An 18160-nucleotide genomic window follows, 5' to 3' on the forward strand; every position below is an offset into this window, starting at 1 on the left:
TTAAATAAAAGCATTTTATTTCTAGTACCTTATCATTTTTGTAGCACTTAATACATTATGTGTTTGTATCACTAGAATTAAATAAACCTCTGTGGAAATACTAATTTGTAGGTATTAAGGTACATGGGCACAGGCTCAAGCCAGTATTTTTAACTATGAAAAGGTATTCTTACAGCTTTAGACAGTGTTACTTAGGGAAAAAAACATCCTGAAAAGGTACCATAGGCAATTACATAGGTAAGTGTTCACAATAAATATGTCAATGCAACTAAGGGCTTGAATACCTCAGTTTGGTGTAACATCAGATATTTTTCCCTGATTCCCACTCCCTACTCCCCTTCACGTGCAAGGATAAAAGTCCACCCTAAGACTGAAGCTAGCAAGACTTCCTAAATACTGTAGTCATGTTTCCATAGCTGCTCTGCCCTAATAATATGGCTGGAGAAAATTACAGCTGCTTTTGAAATAACATGGAAAGCACAGAAGAAAGCAGAAAAGTATACACGGAAAACTCATGTTTTCTTTGGTGCAAAGTGCTCCCTCAGCAGGTTGACTGCACAAGCACATAAGCAAAGGACCAAGCACCACTAAACCGCTGCGATATGTCTGCTTTACAACTCTAGGGCAGTGCAGAGATGGCTGAGCTGGCATTACACGAGCTTCCTCAAATGCTGGGCAGGGTCAAGCTGCAGACCAGCCCGCCAAGAAGGCTGGGTAAGCCCTCTGCTCATCTCCAAACCACTGCAATTAAACTGATCCTGGTACCTGAGTGGGCTCAGTGCATTTCCACCACAAACTACAGACTGTAGTGCAAACATGCCCTTTACAGTGAACAACCAGTCAAGCCTAACAGGAACTGGGAATCTCCTCCACATAAACATGGAAAAGAGCTGACTTGACTAATCTCTACACAGTTGTATTAATGAATGTCTAATTAACCCTAGCACTTTGGAAAGGTTAATAAACAGTGTTGCCGTTGGTGGATTTCCCTCCATGACTACTGAAATTCATTAAGAAGCTTAGTTTTTCCAAGAAAGGATTACCAAAGAGAGAATACTGCCAATTTTTTTGTGATTTACTAAAAGAGTGAGTCTAAATCATTAGACCAGATCATAGCACTACATTTCCTCTGAAACGTCTGTTTTTCTACAAAGGACCCAATTATATTTCAAACCTGAACAGAACTCATGGTAAGACAGAGGCTGAGGATTTTTACTGGAACCTAATCATGCAATCTGATTTGAAAGGAAGAATTGTGCAAGGGTTCAAGCACAATGTGCTCCTGTGCCATAATAATGACATGTACAAGCAGTCCCCTTAGAATCACCTGAAGAGTCAACTGAACAAGACCCATATTGAGGGAGAGGTGGGGGTGGAGAGGAAAGGTCTTTGGGGCATGTGTAGGATTATCTGATTTTTTCCTTTCTGGGTACATGCAGAATTATGTATAACAAGCAGCCAAAAGGAAAGTTTGCATAATTAAGATTATAAAAAATTAAGGAATATAAAATGTTGCTTCTCTTTGTATTTGGCTTGATGGAACTGAATATTCCATCAAAATTTGTTAGTGTCCCTCCCTTTAGAAAGGGTAAATGAACTAAGCAAATATACTTCTGGTAAGAAGTCTTGTAAATGCATCTCCAGTACCCTGGTTACTCATAAAAAGAGTTGTTTCTATCACAGATTTTTGCTTCCATGGAATCCTTGGGCAGGAGAAGAACCTGAAGTATCAGAAGCTGCCATTTAGGTGTGATGCAAAATGCACTTCATCCTCATTTCATACCAATTACAAACTTCCCTGGCAATCTTCAGGAGCTTTTCATTTTAATTCAGTTTCTGAAAAAAAATTATTGTTAACAGGTGGAGGTCAATGGCTTCTGACTATAAAACCACATATGCTAAATCTAAAGGTTTTGCTGTGTGCGCAGGCATTGCCTGTTAAACAATACACTAAAAAGGTCCAATTTTCTCCTTACATCTGTATGAATAATGAATACCACTAAAGAGAGTCACGAGAGTCATGAGTGACACCAAAAAAGTTAAACTCATTTCCACAACACAGAATGGGAAAGTACCAGCTCATGGTGAACAGGTCATTTTGTATTTCTACAGTCTTTTTTTGTCCCATCCTCAAGAGCAAAGACAGCTCTTTGAATGAAGTGACTTTGAGCCCTGCAAAACTCCATAAAAAATATTCAGCAGGGAGATGAGGACACAATCTCTGGCTGAAGAAACACCCCAGCTGCATAGATACTGGGAGGATATACTGAGAGAAACAATACTGTATGTTTCTCTAGTATTTAAACATTTTAGCCAGGGCTCTGCTATTATACCATATCATGTATGAGACCCTGGAATACAAAAATCTCTGCTCTGACTCCCTCAGCCATTCTTAGGTTCAAAGGGGAGAGAATGTGGCCGGTCTTTTACTCAATCAGATTTGCAGCAAACATAGTAAATATGCAAAATATGTTGCCTTTCATTCTGGTTCCATTCACCATTTCAACCCTTCACTTTTCTGCCTGTGTGAAGCCTAATTAATTCTCTTACAGAGGCAAAGTGAATGTGACATCAATGCCATTGGCCTCTAGCTCCTTGCTCCCCTGGACACATACCCACTATTTAGCCTCCTAAATCTAAGTTGGACAAAAGAGCAGTCACAGTCTGCCACAGCATGCAGCTCTGAAATTAAAGGCACAGCTTAGCAATAATGTCATTTTGCCTTTTGATTTTGTATTGTCCATTTAATTTAACTTTCCAGAGTTAAGCAGTGGGACATAAAGGACTCTTCTCTCCTGGGAACCGGAGAACAGAAAAGTGCAGTGAGCTCCTTGTGCAGACTTGATGATGACCTCACCATAAATTCTAGTCAGAATGGGTGCTCTCAAGCCCCATTTACCTCATGGATGATGCTGGATGAGTACCTCAGCACTGTGCCACACAAATATAAACAGCCAGAGCTTTAATATGAGGCCTCGTGGTAGAGGTACATCCCCAAAAACAGCAGTATGAAGCTAGGAGCAGGATCCTGCCTATATGTGCTGTCCCTCCCAGGTCTCTGCTCTCCCAACAGAGCCCCTCCTTACTCCACAGTGCAAAAAGAACGTGCATATATTTCCCTTCCTTTAGCCCTCGGCCTTGCAGTCACCGTCACTTTACAAGCTTTGGCAAGTAAAGTCCTACACCAACTTCCAACTTCTCATCTGAAACAGAACAGGCAAACGTCACTCAACCAGCAGACAATGGGGAGAAAAAGCTTTGATACACCGACTTAGTAAAACTCAATGTCCTGGTTGTAAATCCACTGTAATCCCATATTATCAGAAGGAATTCCCACTTGTTTGAGAATGAGGAAGCTTTCTGCTCTACTCTTATCCTCCCTAACATACACACTTCCCCTGCTGCTTTGCTTTCCTTGTACAGAACTGCAGCATGGGGAAAATCGTGAAACTGAATTGCTGATAACATCACACCTTTAACAAACTTGCTGACTGATGGATTCCTACCAGAGACTGTGCTTACTGACCAAGCTTTAAATTTAGAAAGGCAAGCATGTAGCTTGACTGAAGGAAATGTCATCCAGTAACTGATTATATTATTAGATAAATGCCTAAAAGGACTAGCTATAAAGAAAAAAAAAAAAAAGCGGTTTTCGTATTCCAGTCTATTACCAGAACATGCTATCATACCACATCATCAGGATGTTCATGAAGAAAGAGGAAAAGCATATGCATGGCAATGTCAACTTAAGATATAGGGAAAAAAATACTTCTAGGATTTCAAACGTCCATTATCATCTGATATTTGAATAAAACTCTGCTGGCAAGAAACTGTACAACTGCCATAGATCATAAACCCTAAATGCAGCACATAATAATGAAAACTGTAACCCTACTGGGAAAAACAAAATTAAACAAACACACACTACCATCAATGTTTTTAGTGGTTTCTCTCCCTGCAAATACAGTACAGTCTCCTGATCCCCAGAAAAATGGAAACAGCTCTTTATTTACACAAAGCTTTTTGGTGCTTGGGTCTGCAGAGAAAACAGATCAAATCTCTGAGGAGGATCAAAGATTGCCAGACAAGCCTCTGGTTTGGATTTACTCTCTTTCATCACACCCTTGTCCCAGCTGCTTGTTCAGTAAAAGTGACTCCCTCCTCTCTCATTACACTACCCATTTTCACAGGAGACAGTCCTTTTGCCTAGATTCTCTCCCTTTTGTATCAAATGTCTCTTTTTTCCAAGCAGTCCAGTGTGCCCTCTGTCACAGCCTGAAAGTCCTACAAGTGTGGGAGATACAGATACATGTCTCTGTGGGCCACCCCTTGCATCAAGCTGCAATAGCTCTGATCAAAAGGCCACCTCAAAGCTCCACTTTTGTGGCACAGGGGGTGACTGTTGTGTGCCATAGGGCTGTTCCTACCCAGTGGCTTTGGGGGGCAAGGGAGGCCACATATTGCCCATTGGTCTCTCTCCCCTGTGGCTTTCAGTTTGTCTGGGAGATGACTGGAAGTGCATTTGCAGTGAGGGAAATTCCTGCTTTGATAAGTGGCCCACAGTTTTATCATGCTTATTCTAAGAGGAATTAACACAAAATTCCCAAGCCCATTGTATTTCACATTGCCTGTGGAGAGAGTCCCCAAGCAACGTTATTGGAAGCATTTGTTTTGTCTATTACTTATTTGACTGCCATTGACAGAGAGAATTCTCCAGAGAAAATGGTATTTTGCAGGAACTTGAATTTTACTTAAGCCAGTTGTGCCAAAATACCTACATGAATTTTAGCCTATTAAGAGTTTTGGGTCTCCCATATAAAAAGAAGTGAGCTTACTAAAATAAAAGAGTATGTAAAGCATGATCACATAACAATTCATGTATAAAGACCATATAAAAATCCCAGACATCCTTTAGTTGTGGTGGTTTAATTTCTGGTAAAGTTTTTGAGTTGTTCTTTTGGTTGAGTGTTTTTTAGTTTCCAGATTCAAGCCAAAAAATCCACATTTCCACACTCAGGGCACAAAAAATGCCTCTGAAACAGAAACAGAGGGACAAAAGTGACTTTCTTTTTAAAGATCTGGTAGCTGACAGGGAACTACTATGAGAAACAGATGAGAAACACAGACTCCAACCAAGCTGTGTGAAACAGGCAGTCTCTGTTTGCTACCAGACAAAATGGCAGGCACATCTTTATTCCTGTTATGTTCTATTTTATGTTTCTGTTAAGAATCGCAAGGAATTTTTTTTTTTTTTTTTTTTTTGTGTCTGGAAGGACTATCCTGTCCACATCTATGCAAGGTCTGCAGGCCCTTCAGAGAAGCACAGCTGACCCCATAGCCAGGCAGATTTCAGGGGCACTGAGCCCCAGGCACGTGGGAGGGACAAAGCAGCTTGGCTGCAACCTGGGTGCAAGACAGCACAAGCACACAAGGAGGACAGTTGCAGGGATGTGAAAAAAAGCTGGGTTTTGTCATTGACAACCAGCTGGGTGGGACGAGTTCCCACAGAGTTCCTAAACAGTTGTTTTTTGTTTTTTTTTAAGAGGAAAGCAAAGCTAATACCTACTTTTGCCAAACAGTTTAATCGAAAAAGGAAGAAACATCAGTTTTACAGATTGTTCATCCAAGTATGTTTTTCCCCGAAAAGCACGTATTATCTGCATGCTTTAAGATGAGTCACCAGGGTCCTGCTGTGTCTGGAGAGCTAACAAACTGAAGAGCCAAACCTGTTTCAGGGCATCAGGGAGCAGGCAGTTGCTAAAGAGAAAGTTTAGTTCTGGCACAGGTTACCAAAGGAGTGTGCAATTCCCATCCTTATAGGTTGTTAGGAACAAATCAGACAAAGAGCTGCTGGAAATTGGAGGCAGGCATAAATCAGGAAGGACCATATCTCACAATCTCTTATGGTTCTATACAGCTGTGAAAAGACCTTTCAGGAGAACATTTTACACTTCATTATCAGCCACAAGTAAAAGGCAAAAAAAAGCCAACACCCCACTTTTTATTAATTTACTGTCACTCAGAGCACACAGCAATAACTCTGACTTTGAGTAATTATTTTTGCTGCTACCAAAAATTAAGTTCATTAAACAAGTGTTCATCCAGGATTTGCCTACATTAGAGTATGTTGCTACCTGCCTGTGTAGCAACTCACTGGTGGAGGAACATAACATGTGTTAGCAGACTGGCCTCCATCCAGTCTTGAGTTGAGCATTTGAGGACTGGGCAACTTCAGCAATTCAAATTAAAAAATAAATATAAAAAAAGGATCCTTTAGAACCTAATTGACAAGGGAGATCTATTAACAGGTATGACTTGGTATGAAGATTTACCTTCCTTACAGAAAAATGTCATTGCTTTTGTTAACTGGGTAATGATGCAGCAAACCTCACGGACCATGATGTATTTTACATAGTAGCTGGACAATTACAACATCAAGGACTTTGATTAAATATTTGCAGGGTCACTTGACCCTATAGATGTTGTCAATATTCAGGATCTGCTAACTGAAATGGAATCACACTGCCCCCAGTGCCTGTGGAATATATGGCCATAAATGATTTACAATAACTATAAAGCAATTTGTAGCTTATTTGAGGAATTGTTCTTTGGAACTTAACCCCAAATAATTTTTTTCTTTGCATTTCTTGGTTGCCTGTTTCTGCCAGCATAAGGATGTCATGGGGGAAAAAACCAATGATCAGCTGCTAGAAAGGTGTTGCTTTGCATAAAGATTTTAGCAATAAAAGACTATTGATATTGCACCCTGGCTTCTGCAGAAATAAACCTATGGGGTCTTTCATCATGACTTCTGTAATGACTTAAATGTGAGTAGCAAAAGATGAAACTAGCAAAAAGTCACAGTTATTATTTGGGTTTTATCTGGTCAGTCTAATCTGAAAGTCTATATGCTGGGTCAATGGCTTCTTACTACAACCAATACTGTATTTTTCATGAAAGAGTCACAAACTCAAGTGATATTCTGTTATAATTCAGAATTGGGTGGCAGACATGCCTGGAAAACATAGCTGGAAAAGCCTTCATGTGGGCTTCACTTGCTCTATGGACCTATTTACCAGCTTATTGTGGACGTACCATGACCTGCTTCAGAACTTGTACCATGCTTACTTCATAAAAAATTCACATTTTGCAATATAGGGAAAGCCCACACAGTGAGATACAGTGTGTGACAGGTAACTGATAAATTCAGGAAGTCTACAGGAAGACCTGCAAACCAGATGGGAAGAAAGAGAGACATCCATAAAGAGAGTCAGATTACTGTGATAACTTAGTGGCACAAAAAGTAAGCTTAATTCATTTCTTCCCTCAACTCCCTGAATCTTCACATCTGCTTGGCTTTCAGAAATCTTCATTCCTAGTCTTTGAACCAGTTCAAAGTACATGGCATATATTTTTTTAATGCAGAAGTATATAATCTCTATTATGGAATGCTGTAAGTTCCTTGTCACAGGAGTAGTGAGTTGGAGATGCAGGGGACCACACTTCCCCCCAGGGTAAAGAAAAAAGCCAAATGAACTCATTCACCCTACAGCTCCTGCGCTAAGAAATATCATTTTAAGGGGGAGTTGTGGAACTGAAAAGGTCCAACTACACAAAAAAATGTATCATGAGTAAAAGCTAAAACAATGGGTGTGTTTGCCAGCCATTGCTGAACTAAAGATAGAAGGCTTTGCTTATGCATTGACCCAGAAGATCTGAATACATGAAAAGAAGGCATTTTCCACTGCCTGCAAAAGGAGAAATTCTGGAAGAAGGGCTTAATGCCAAATATTTTTCTAAGCTTGGTGTGTCAGAAGGGCTCTGGCAAGTGCCTTTAGAAAAACAGCTCATGTTTGCACATATTCACCAACCTTTTTGGGAGACAGTTTTTTCAGACTGCCAGTTGGGTTGTGCTTGGCACCTGAGACATTTTACTGGAAAATACAACATGTTTTTGTTGCTGTAGAAGGTGGTAAGGTTTACAAAGCTTATGTTTTGTCTGAGGAAAAACAGTGGAAGTGCATGACTGGGGACTTCAAGTAGAAAAGGCTGACATTTCTGACTAAACTAAAGTAAAAGTATAAACTCTCTCAAATGAAAATAACATACTTGTGAGAAAAATTAACACAGTGAGGAATACAAACAAATTATACTACAGCTGAGGGCATCACAAATTTGCCTGGTTCAACTAACAAGGAAATGGAGTAAAGTTTTAATAGAATAATAAACTATATAAGGACATTTGTGCACAATGTAGCTTAAAAATGTTTCTGATTCACTTGGGAGGACATCTCTTTCAGCTTTGATATCACGAGTTCAGGTAGTTATTCAAGACTGGGCCACAACCTATCACAAATACAGCAATTTTTGAAAAGATAGGGATGTTTGCCTATGCCTATGTGAATATTTCTATACCAGGCTGCAACTTTGCCCTAGGAAAGGCGGGTTTTTTTCAGAAATGAGAAGCTGCAAAGCAATACAAACACAAATCTGCCTTGACTGGAAGCAATGATCTCAAGTATACATTCAGTAGTATGATAGCCCTGAGGTCATCACACGACGTCTTTCCTAATACTATCAGAGTGCCCAGGTACCTCACATATCTGCAGGATGGAGCAGGCCCTTGAGCTGTGACTTTATGTCAGCTGTGCCAGCAGACAAGTTCCAAGGGTTTACCTGTTGCTGTAATTTTTGTGGTGGGCTACTCTGATTTAAGGACTATACTAACTGATAAAGCCTTGTTATGAATATGAGGTCTTGTATGAATTGAGGTCTGAGACCTGCTTGGATTTGGATAGTAAGAAGGCTCAGGGCTGCTGCAGTACAAGGACCAGGAGAAGTAGGAAAAGTCAATAGAAGGGATAGTTCTCCTCTACTAAGATTACTATGAGGACCTACTACCATGTAAGACTCAAATCTAACCAACTTGCAGATTTTTATGCATAATGCAGCATCTGTCTTCACTGATCTCCTCATTTCCAGTTTCACTTAAAAACACATGTCTAATCTGTTTCAATTCTCAGTTGCACAATCGCTGGGATCCGTCTGGCAGGCTGCTTCTGAGAAAGCCAAAAACCCAAGTATCGCCTGTATGGCGCCTGCATGTTCCTCACGCAGTGCCCAAGGACAGTGCCATGGATAACACCAAAGCAAATAGCAGTGGAAGAGCTTTGACATTGTTTGCATAGATCAGCAACACATCTTTTGGTATAATTTGCTGTGGTCACAATTGCAACATTCTTTTTTTATGCATTTGTAACACAATTGATCTTTTGAATTTGTGGCCAGTGAGGAGGGATCCCCTCAGAAGCATTGGGGAAGAGAGCTGTGCAAACATTGAATTGCAAAGGAATGAGTCAGGGGCAATTTTTCATGCACAGTAAGTAATAGTGAAAACTTGAAATGGACATATCTTGATAACTATGTTTTCTAAAATGGGTTCCTTTCCCTAAGGGGGGAAAACCCTAAATGGGAGGGCCAGCTCTTTCACAGACACGTTTAACAGTGGGAACCTAATTTACATACAGAAATACATGCATTATGCATCAATGATGCTTATAGCCTAATTCTCCAAGTTGAGCACACAAAACAATACCCAACCATAGATATCTCAGGACCTGAGCTCCTATCCCCAAGGCTAGATCACAAGTGTGCACTGTTAAATACAAGTTAAATACAGGAGGTGTACATGTCCCATAGACAAAAAGTGCTTATCAATAAAAGATGACCATACACAGGAGGAAGATTGTGAAACAGATTGGAAATAGGCATAGACTGAGGATCCAGGTCCAGCAGCAGAAGGCTACAGCTTTTTTCTCTAAGAAATTTACTCTCCAGCAGTACTCACCCATCTGTATTGACTGGGAAGCACAAGAACTTTCCAGACTTGCTCCAGAATGTGATTTTCCTACATCATAATAAGCCAAATATTACAGATATTGCATTAAAATCAAGTTCTTAATGATGAAATCAGATACTTTAGAGCAACCAAACCCTAAGGGGTTTTGCATGCCCTCAACTCTCCACCTGAGCCGTGAAAAGTTTTGGTTTTGCTTTCCAGCCTGCCTGACCACTAGTATCCCCAGTGATGAACAATTTGTTCAACAGATACGTTAACAGGTCCTCACATGCAGTTGACTGCAGGAACCTCACCACCAAAGGTAGGATTTCTAGCCTTCAGCTCACAGCTGAGAATAAAACTGTACTAACAGGATTCTCCTCAAGTTTTCCTTGCCAAAGCTGAGGTCAGCCCACAAGACCTGCCTTGACACCTGCTCCAACAAGTGCACCCATGAGACTAGCTAGCACCACAAAAATTGGCTCTTCAGTGGGAGGAACGCCTGTCTGCCCAACACATGGCAAATACTCCCAGAGCTTTCCTCCCAGCCTTCAAAATGTAACACACCACTCATACTGAAGTGCTACATTTTCTATTTCCTTGCATTTTTTCAAACGTGGCCTTTGTTTGCTGTACCTCAATACTGAAAATTTTGAAAGTATTGCTAAAATATAACAGTGTCCCCAAAATTAATGTGTCTTCTTGTTCTCACATTTTTCCTGTGTCCTGTAAACTTAGTCTTAATCACATTTATTTCTCTTTTTTTTCTGGTCTATATAAGGATCTTTGGACATTAATAGATACTGCATGTTTTGCCCATGAGTAATTTTGTACAGAGGTTTGAAAATCTTGGGACAAACTTTTTTTGGTTAGCAGATGTCACTGTGGCATATTCTTTATAACAGGTACATTTCCAGTGCCATGTCTTTCATCTTAGCAGGTTATCAGATTTTGTTTTAGGTATTATTATTGAAAAAAACAAAGATGTATGTAGCATAATCCTGCAGCTTTCTCCTCAAAGTGGTAAGTAAATTGTATAAACAGAAATAGTAAATGGATAGTTTACTTTTTCATAATATTTTCTCTTATAGGAGCAAAAACTTTACATCATCTAGGTCAGCATTTCCCATAGGGCCAAAACACAATCCTGAAAATTCTGTAAATTGCTGAGGATATTAAACAGTCAAGATAAGATTACAGAGAAACAATGCAGCCATTTGGAGCTGAGCTTTCCCACAGTGAAAGGTTCAGTGAGGCCCAGCTGGTTGTTTTGACTTCAGACACTGACTCAGGGATTGGAAAGTTGGACACCAAGGGTGGAGCAGAGAAATTATTTGGCAGGCAAAAGAAAAAAAATTAACCTTTTCAGTCTACATGCTGTGTACTGCAACTACCAGTCACTGCAGGGTCTAAAACCAGTTAGCTTCTGTATATATCTGGGCTTAATAGCATGCAAGGGATTATAATTCTTCATTTTTTCTCCGGCTTTGTTTGTGTTCTGTCTTAAACTGGAGGCCTGGAAGCAGCTCATATACACTGTATATTTTAGGGGGCCCAATCCTGTTAAAATGTCTCAGTACCTTGGCAGAAGAACTGCTATTTTGATTTCTTCCTTACACGGTATAGCTTTTGCCCAGATCTGCTGCTTTCCTGCACAAAACACGCTGTTTAACATACAGAGATGCACTCAAGGCACACTCCCTGCAGATAACTTGACTGTTGCTCCTGGCTGGCTCTGGAGCGAGGGATGGGGCGCAAGGGGAAGTGCCGCCGCTGGGCAGGGCTGCGATGGCACGGCTGCGATGGCACGGCTGCGATGGCAGGGCTGCGATGGCACGGCTGGCGTGCAGCCGAGAGCCCTGGCAGCCCTCGGGAGAGCAGGGCAGCTGCTGGAGCCCGGCTGGGGCGAAGCTGGAGCGGGAGCTGCCGCGAAGGCGAGCCGGCCAGCTCCGCCGTGCCCTCTCGCTGGCTGGAGAGCATGTGGGTGTCACAGCTGCGAGCAGGGCTGCCGCTGTATCCGCAGCACACAGCAGCGAGCGGGAGGCCAGCAGACACCTTGTCGCTGATTTATAGGCACCGCTTTGTTGTGCATTCCCAGTGCCTGCGGGATTCTGCTGACTTTACGCTTGCTTAACTCCCACTAAGATCAGCAGCAACTTTGCCTTCATTGAGATCATAATCCCAGAGCCTCCACGAGGGAATATCAACAGGCAGTGCCAAACCACTTGGTATTCTGTGTTCAGAAGGCTGCACAGGCTGGTGTATACAGCAGAGGAAAGTAATTCAGAGGGTATTTATTGCTGTAGCGTGACTCTCACCGGGCCATCTAACCTCCTGGTGCGTTGGCTTGCCCAGCTGGGGAACACAGGCTATGATGGGGGTGAATTCCCATTTGGAAAGCGTGTTGAGATACTTCAGAGAGGCAAACAAATGTTTCTACAGAGTTATTGTTCTCTGAAGAGAATTATTACTTTTACAACTGAGAACTATCAGCTTTAAACAGATTTCTGTCTTAGCCTCTCTCTTCTTGCAAGTGAAGAATTTTTTTTTATACTGAGGAAGCCTCGAAGGCATTATTAGTAACATGTTTTCTTTCCTCTTTCTAAAATCCCACTTTTCAGTTTTCTTTCACTATCCCGTCTCAGGTTAGTGAGTACTGACAAATACTATCAGCACATCTTGACAAAGAATAAAGTCCTGTCTAGAGTCATTTCACTCCCTCCAACATGTTGAGCTAAGAAAGCTGAAGGAGAAGCGGGGGTGGGGGAAGAAAGAGAGAAATGAGAAACATTTCCAAACATAACATAAAAGGTCTTGCCTTAAGACCATGGATTTCCTTTTTGGTACTTTCAAAGAATGCGTCTTTAGTTCTCTTTGGCTGTGTGACCAACAGTTGTGGGGTGTGTCTGTGGTTTTCTTCTCTTCACAGTAACTCTATTGTTCAGAAACTGCAGCCAATTTAGGGAAAGAGGTGGAATGTTTATGTAACTTACTTTGCTTTTGACAAGAAATTAAAAAAAAAAAATTAAAAAAAAGGAAAAACTGGTGGATGAAGGCCAGTCAAAACAGGATTTTTCTTCCTTTCTGGACACAGATGTTGGGAGGGGAAAAAAAAGCTAGTTCTGTCTTCACATTAAGCTAAACAGCATTTCCATTTTTAGATCCTTTTTTAATTAAGTAGGTCAGAAAAACAAAATCAGGCATTAGATTAGTGCTATAATTTACTTGTTTCAAAATGTGCCATGTTTGAGAGTTACTCTGTTGACATGCTTACAACACCATAAACTGAGAAATAGATATATTAGGGTCAGATGATACCACTGTTGCCTAGACTGCTGTGTCCCAAACATATAGTTGGCAAGTACTGCTAGACTGCAGATGGCAAGTGTCTCTTCATAACTAGACTGGAGCTTCCTGCCATTTCCAAATTAGCTGAGCTACAAATACAATTTGCTAATTGCAAACCAAAACAAGTCAGCCAAAAAACCAAACTTTCTTATTTATGTGTGTCCACTGCCTGTATTGCAAAAGTGGACAAGTTAGGATCACTGTATTTCTGCCTTATCTATCCAGTGCCTTAATGCCTTGCCTGAACTCTTCTTTAACTACAATACCTATATTAAAACTTTAGATCAAATTCAACTTTTCTAAATGGGCAAAACTTTGATTTACTGAGAAGTTTTTGGTTAAATATGAAGGATGTTTAAAACTCAGGGTATCCTTCAGGTAAATTTGTTAAGTTGGGCCTTACCTGAACCAGGCAGGTGCAACTCACCTGGAGCCAGCACATTTACATCAAAAATACCTCAAAATGAGGTTTTGAATGTAAGAAACAATTTCTAGACATCACTCAACACCATCCCAAAACATATCCTCCTCAAATCTTAGTGACACCAGCATGAAACCAAAGGGGCATCAAGCCAGACTCTGCAGACACCAGCGCTGTCAGTACTGGCAAGACTGGGTTGCAGAGTCTAAACTCAAAATTTGGTCTTCATTTCAGACATACACACAGAAGTCTCACAAAAAACTAACACGGAAAATATTATAAATAGAAAACAGAATGGGGTTAGGTGGCTCAAAAGCCTGAGTGAATGCAGCGTTCTCTTAAGCCACAAAAAAAATACAGAGCTTGAGAGACACTGAGGAAGCTGCCTCTGCCAAAATATTTCAGCTTTGACAGGGAGAACAGTTTCTGGAGGAAGACTTTGTTTCTATAATTATCTGGTCCTTTGCCTCACTAAGACCACTAGTTTATTGCATTGGGCCAATAAAGGCTTCTCCTGTGCCAGGAATATCCAAGAGTTTCCACCTTTGCCTAGCACTCAGGTGGCAGAAAACCCTTAACCTATTATCGAAGCCATAAGCCTTTCAATCGCTCTGGAAGGCAGGGCTGCACCAGCATGAGTGACGGATGGAAATTATTCCAGGAACATTATTCAATTTGAAACCCCCACTCAAGTATGCAGAGAGTTTATTTGACCCAACGGGCCAGATCGAGCTGTGATTGCGTTACCTCCTCGCCAACTGCAACAGAATTGCACAAGCATGAGCAGAGTCTGGTCCAATAACAAGTAATTTGCCATATGGAAGCTACTGAGCAGACATCTGCAGGACACTGGAAGTGCTTTTCTATATACAGTGCTGAGTGCCACAGTTGTGCATTCCACAGAGACTCAGTTTGCAGAGGGATAGAAATGAAACATTATTTAGGGTTCTGGTTTCTTGGCCTTGAAAACTGAAATCTGAAAACAATTAAAGCCCAGTGCCATACCAAATCAGTTATGCAGTCATTCCTGGATTTTCCCATGGAATTTTTACATAAGAATTAGAGTGTATTTGCTGCAAACTTACACAGAAACACAAAGAATTGTGCTGGTCAGAGGCAGACAAGCTTATGGATGAGTTTTGGGAGTTTTTGCAAATGCATGTAAAAATCAAAGGCATATGGAAACACTACTAAAGATTACTAGACATTTGATGACAGCTCACTCATTAAAAGCTCTATCATGCCTTACAGCTTGTCTCTGAGAGATGGTTTTCCACACCCTCCCATTCAGGCATTGCTTATCTTCTGTGTCACTGCAGACTTCCCTTTCCAGCCCTCCTTGAACACGCTGTCCCACAAACTGGGACACTGGAAATACCCTTTCCAGCTCCCCTGGACCACCTTTCAGTCATGGCATTGCTGGGGGATGGAGCGACCCCTGTGCTTTTTCAAGGAATGAGCAACATTTGATGGCAGGTTGGCCGCTGTCCAGGAACACACAACGAAGAGGCTCCCTGCAGCTTTCTCAGCTCTTTGTGCCCGTGTAGCAGCTGGGCAAAATCTGGCCTCACAATGGTGTGTCTGTAATGACACCACCAAATCCAGTCCTAGCGGGACTAGGGAAACACCATCCAACTGAAGGTCAAGCTTTGAATTATAATGGTGCCCTCCACTCTCTAGATATCTGAATCAGCTGCTTCCCCCTTCACTCAGAGCACTCTAGCTAATGTTTCTTTCTCCCATTTAAAGTCTAATTGCCTTGTGAGAAGGGGATTTCTGTGATTCTTTCAGAAAAGTGAAACTTTTGCCTATGCAAGAATGGAAGACAGCATATCCACCAGGCAGAAAAGTCAGGCAATCAAGTCTCTTCAGTTTGCCTTCATTGCAGCAGACTTGATGAAAACTTCTTGTGAACACAGATGTGCAAGCAAAGGTCTCTGATTATTTGCTGTTACCCTGTTAATACATTTGATTCTCTTCTGTAGCCCATTCGTGAGTACCGAACCTGCTACAAAACTCACCAGTTCATGATAGCTGTTACAACGGTAACTGACCTGTAGAAGAGTGCTGGAGCCTAACCCAGATCTGAGACGTGGACAAAGGTGGGAAGCAGAGAGTCACCATGGTGGTCTGGCGGGTTAGGGGTAAAAATAAAATAAAATAAAATAAAAAAATTTTAAAAAAAAGCTTTTCCATTTTGAGCCTTTTATGGTTAACTCAAAGCCTTTCTTTCATTGAGCCAAGTGTTGTCATAATTTTCACTGCATTAATCTCTAGAGTTCAAATCCCTTTTTTAACATGACACTTTGGATGTGACATGACAAGTGTTAATATTCATTATTCTACAAAGCTATAAATATCCCGAGGTATAGCAACTCACTGCAAAGGACAAGACCAAAATTATTTCCTCAGTCCTGTGTTTACATTCAGATCTGCATCACAGATACTGTTCTTCACATACTGAAATGCTTTTCTTGCACTTATTTTGGCACTAAAATTCACTCACGTACTTTTATTTTAATGGATACTTGTAAAGTTAAATTAAAATATTCAGTCAAACTTTCCAGTTCACAGTAGGCAACTTGCACACACACATTGACATTCAGCCTATACATCATTATCCTGTTGCAGTGCGTGAAGAAAAGCAGTCGTTTCCAAAGCTGCTGGAGTTTCCCTACTGAATTTTTCCTACAGATGTTTTTTTCTAGCAAGTTCTTACTTGCAAACTGTTTTCCCATCAGAGGCTTGCCAGGGTTTTGGGGCAATGCTGAACAAAGGTCTTACCACCTTTGTAACACTAAACAGTATTTAGTCTCTTTCATAAACTTGATAGCCTGTAAATCTGAGATGGTCCACACCCTCTGCATTCCTGTGTCGAATACTAACAGCCTCTTCTTTAATTACAAGGTGTGGCATTTCTGGACAAGAGACAGCTAATCCTCCAGACGTGTGTTATTTACATTTACCCTAGAATCTCTCCTTTATGCAAAGCTTTGGCTCTGAAACTGCAAAGGTTAAACCACACCGACAAAACCTCTAGCTCATGGCCACACTTTGATGCCATTTTTAATATTCTAGTTTACTAATGATTAGGCAGAAGTGTTCTGAACATAAAGGATCCAGATCTAAAAGCTGGGAGGTATTTGGATCCAAGTTTGGTTCATGTTGGTATCTGTTACAAAATGCAATCCTCTGCAAAACTTCACCAGCAGCCCAAGTTAATGCGTTACTTCAAACCGCGCTCAACTGCAGCTGTCTTGATGAATCGTTAATTAGAGAGGAAAAACAGTAAAGCTCTGCGTTTCTTACATAAACCAGGCAGAGGACAGGCTGGTGAGCAGGTATTTGGTGCTCTCAGCCGCTGCAGGTGGGCCAGCAGCACTGCCCAGCTCTGGGCACTGCCGCCTTAGCGCCCCAGCCGTGCTGGGCTCCAGCAGGGAGATCAGGCCCTGTTGAAATGGCAGCAATGGCAGGCCCAGCCCTGCAAAGCCAGCAAGGCTCGGTGCCAATTCGCCGTCCCTGGGAGCTGGGAGGGAGCTGGGACACACCTTGCCCGCGGCTGCCCAGGGCCGGCAGGGCCTCTTCCCGCAGCAGGGCCGACACTGCTCCTGGGCCTGTGCCCACCCCGTGCTGGGCCGTTTCCTCACCTCAGTCCAAGTCTGTCACCCACAGTGCTTCCCACATCCCACAGCTGCAGGAAATCCAAAATGCCTCAGTCCCAGCCTTCCTCCAGCCACACATGCCTCCTCCCTGCCTTCCCCTGAAGTACTTCTGTTCGAGAGCTTCTCTCTTGCTGCCATTTTTTCACCCTGGGGTTCAAAACACCCTCCCTTGCTTCTTCTCAACTCTGAGAAATCCCTGCTGATTGCTGAGGTTCTCTGGGCTACAACAGACTGGGCAATGACTGACCAGGAGAAGCCAGAGAGAGACTGACTTGGTGGCAAGTTGTGATTCTGAAAGATGAAGATTTCAGACCCTGGCTGTGCACACAGGTGACAAAGGTCCCTCTCCCTCTGGTGGGCCCATCCCAGGGCACAGCTGAACTCCACAGACAAGACGGTGACACCTCAGGAAACTAAGGTGCCCTACAGACACTCAGGTGTGAGAAGGAGGTGCTGCAGGTGCCAAAGCAGAGATTCGTCTGTGAAGACACCCATGCAGCACTGCAGGTCATGGAGAGGACCCACACCAGAGCAAGGGAACAGCATGAGGAGGAATGTGTGTCTAAGAGGAGCTGTTCCAGATTGACAACTCTCATTTCACACCCTCTGCACCACCATAATGGGGAGGGGAGAAGCAGAGAACTTGGGAGCAAAGCTGTGCCTGTGAAAAATGAGGGGGAGAAGGTGCTGTTTTGTCTTATTTTTTCTTTCACCATCCAATCTATCTTAATAGATTATAAATTAATTGTCCCCCTGTTGAGTCTGCTACGTCTGTAACAGTCACTTGTAAGTGAAACCCCTGTATTTATCTTGACCTATGAACTTGTCCTCATTTTATTTCTTCCTGCTGACCTGTTGAGGAAGGGGAGTGAGAGGATGGCTGGGTGGGCA

At 42.0% G+C, this 18160-nt stretch overlaps 1 protein-coding gene across 2 annotated transcripts in view; it reads right to left on the bottom strand.

The window, feature by feature from the left end:
- Positions 1-18160, bottom strand: part of HHAT (hedgehog acyltransferase) — a 124655-nt gene that overhangs the window by 95101 nt on the left and 11394 nt on the right. The window contains exon 1 of one of the 2 annotated variants that reach the window (XM_085054904.1): positions 16917-17676. The exons of the other annotated variant lie outside the window; for it this stretch is intronic. The gene's annotated coding sequence lies outside the window, so the exon portion shown is untranslated. Of the gene's footprint in view, positions 1-16916; positions 17677-18160 lie in introns of those variants that run through there. 2 annotated transcript variants of the gene reach the window in all.

Source organism: Lichenostomus cassidix, chromosome 3 (genome assembly GCF_008360975.1).
Source record: "Lichenostomus cassidix isolate B80296 chromosome 3, HeHo_3.0, whole genome shotgun sequence".
Lineage (NCBI taxonomy): Eukaryota > Metazoa > Chordata > Aves > Passeriformes > Meliphagidae > Lichenostomus > Lichenostomus cassidix.